Raw genomic sequence first — 3,668 nt, forward strand, 5'->3', positions numbered from 1 at the left:
CAGTTATATTAATATACTTTCTGTACTCTGTGATTACCTTGTGTCTAGGAACCTTGTTTATTATCTATTGTCTTAAATGTAGCATTGTTTTGTACTAAATTTAAATAACCTCCTGTGCCTGAACACAGTGTTATCTACGTATATGGCCCACGTGTACTTTCTGTCTCTTTGTGTTGAAAAGAGATTTAAAAAGCCTGTGATAAGAGGCAGCCCTCAAAGGCATAGAAATTAGCATATGAGCCTACCTATGTTTAGTTTAAACTAAGAATACCAAGAGAAAAAAGCAAATTTGATGATAAAAGTAAATTGGAAAGTTGATTAAAATTAAAAGTCCTATGTGAATAATGAAAGTGTAATGTATACTAGACTGTCCCTTTAGTCAGCTTCCTGCTTGCTTGCAAGTTGTCAGAGTACTACATAGATTGGAAAAAGAGGCAGCAGAAAATAGAAATAAATAAAATAGAGAGGATAGAATATGAGAGAACATAGAGGAGAGTAAAGAATAGAGAGGTTTTTTTTTATATCAGAAGTGCAGCCCAGCTCCAAACAAGATGTCATGTATGGGGGGGGGGGGCGTGTCCAGGCTCTAGCCGAAGATGGCTGCTAATCTGGGAGCTCAATCTAAAGGATATAAGGATATACTTTCCGCCAAGATATCTAACTTTACAGATGTCATCCAGCACAGGATTTCATTGTGTGCAAGAGAACTAATTTTGCTGGACTGGGCAATACTAACATTGTTTGCTGGAGAGCCTCGCAGACAGGACCGTTGAGGATTTAGGTGGCCCTCATGGAGGAAAACCTTAGCACCCCCCCCGGGCAAATAAATTCTCCTCTCCTACTTATTGTCACTGCAAATATTTGCAATTTTGTACATGGTGGACATACCTACGGCCAGGCGAAATCTGTTGACCGTATATGAATGCACAATGTACACCATCTAGAGTGAGCAGCGATGCGCAAATCGACACAGAGGGTCCAAAAGTGGACCGAACTGTCGGATATCCTCCCGTAGTTGCTGTGATATATACAACAAGTTTTCATTATTTGAGGTGTTTACAAATGTCAGTCAATGGTCCAGGAGCGGCCTTACCGCTATTTTATGTACCCAAAACCTGTCACCCGTTTGGTGCTTAAGTTTACTATTTGGGTGAAATTATATATTTTACTATGCTAAGCTAACAGCTCCCAGCAAAGTTTTTGCTCCGCGGTACTGCCCGCAGCAAACACCAATAGATAACTAATATTTTTTTTAAATAGAGTTTGTTTTGAGACAATATCAGTAGCAGTAAGCTAATTTCTCAAGACACATAAGAGCTCATAGAGTAAGGACCTAAGGTGGCCTATATTTGCTCCATCATTACCTGTCAATATCACCATATCTACATAATGTTTGTGATGGTTATGTCCATTCACTACTTGCAGAGCGAGAGCCTACGGTCATAGCAAGTCAGTCCAACATGTGCTTGGTAACAACCCTTATAGAATCTACATGCCTCAGTCATTCCTTATGAATATACATCAATCTATTGAACCTATTCCTTGTTTATAAGCAGATCATACAGACCACTCTATTGTTTATCCTTCTCTAAGATAATTCCATCTGCATAATGTGTAGCTCTAGAATTGTTCTTATGTTTCCGATACCATAGCATTCGATGAAGGGTCTAGCTGTTTGTTTAATGTTTGGCAGTACTGTCTAATTATAAGTATTTCACTACTACTAATGTGGGCCCTGGTTTCAGGTATACAATTTTTACTGTGCAATTAAAGCATAATATATGTTTACCTTTCATAACCAATAGATCATAAATGCCTCACTACAGATGATCCACAGCAATGTTGTCTAGGGATACTTAACCCTTTATTACTCTATGCTTAGTGTTAATAGCCCTTCTATAATTTAGATGCCTGTATTGTTTTGATTCCTGTAGACTGGAAATGCCTAAGATCTCTACACACTGTTTGTTATCTAATTGTGAGCAATGTTTGCCATATGTGAATATATTTGTGTATCTTGTTTTCATTTAATAGCATTCTCGAGGACCAAAATGAGCTTATTTAACTATATTGAGTTACAGTTTCATACTGTGACGATTTGTAAATTCTAGAAATATTAACAGCATCTCCATATGAACCTATTCTATACTAGTTCTCCCACCCTCCTTTAAACTTTAAGTTTTCTGGACCCACGTGTGGTCCTGGCAGACATGAGAGGTGCAAATGATCAGTACAGGTCCAAAAGTGGCCTGTTAAACTCTAAAACCCTCAGCTTAGTATGGCGAGTTCATTAGAGTCCAAGAGCGGACACTTCTCTTTTTTTTTGGGGGGGGGGGGGTTTGCTCCCCAAATATTTAGTGTTTGAATTATTTCTTAGTCATTCAATTAAATGCGATTGTCATAACAAATGTTGCTTAAGTATATTGAGATAACTATGTTTTGTTTTTTGGCTTATATTCTATATATGTCTAAATGAGCAAACTAGATTTTACGTAAATTCTTAACCCTCAATAAAAATGTATAAAAAAAAAAATTAAAAAGCTTTCATGTATGAGACGGCCAACGAAGAACAAAAGTGGTGTTGCCTTAAAACTGTGGTATTAGTTAAAGTGAATGTCAATTTTGATGAATTAGTGAATGGTTTTTAATAGGATTATTAAAAACCGGGCACTAATTCATCAAAATTGACATTCACTTTAACGTGTGAGCCTGGAGTGTAATGTCAATGTTTTTGGTGGTTAACAGCATCATCCAATGATAGAGCTTTGAAACAATACCGGATTATTCATTGCTATCTCATTGGTTAGTAATGTTAACCAAAAAACGATTTGTCTGAAACACATTTTTTGACTGATCAGATGTCTAAAATGTAATACAATATGACAGCACTGGCAGGTATATGCCGTGAATAATATATTTGTATAAATGTATACATGATGTACAGTTGTATGATTATAAAACTAATGTAGAATGTCTGTGCCACTTACACTCTATATTACTGGCTCTCAAACCTGTCCTTAGACCTCCCTAACAGGCCAGATTTTGAGGATATCTGAACTGGAGCACAGGTGAAATAATCAGCCGATTAGTAAACATGGTTATTTACCTGCTCTCATCCAAGATAATCCTGGAAACCTGGCCTGTTAGGGAGGCTTGAAAACAGATTTCAAAACCAGTGTTTTCAGGTTCCGAATCCACAATAAATTCACTTTCCAAAACAGTAACATTTAATTTATAACCTATATATTCCAATAAAAAAGAACCTATTACAGCTTAAATATTGTGGGGAACCTCTTGCATCTTACTTTTAGCCAGCACCCAGACTTTTACACCTGGTTGCTATATACTTTAGGTTACTGTTCATTTATCTATATAAAAAAAATGCTGCCTGGTTTCTACAAAAATGTAGCTGGCGCCTAAATTTCTAGGCAGGATATTGTGTTTCATATAAATTCCAAAGATATTTTATAGCTTTCTAGAGTCCTTAGGTCAAAAATAAAGAAGACACTTTGGCCCTGATATTTAAAGGATTCTCCAGCTTTGAGAGAAATTGCACTTCAGATTTCACTGAACTCACTGAAAATCCAAAAGAAAAGGGCGGAACACTATTGTATTCATATTAAAAGGATGTCAAATATTTTGAAAAGCTGAAAGATGAGTCATTCATG

This window comes from Bombina bombina, chromosome 8 (genome assembly GCF_027579735.1).
Source record: "Bombina bombina isolate aBomBom1 chromosome 8, aBomBom1.pri, whole genome shotgun sequence".
Classification (NCBI taxonomy): domain Eukaryota; kingdom Metazoa; phylum Chordata; class Amphibia; order Anura; family Bombinatoridae; genus Bombina; species Bombina bombina.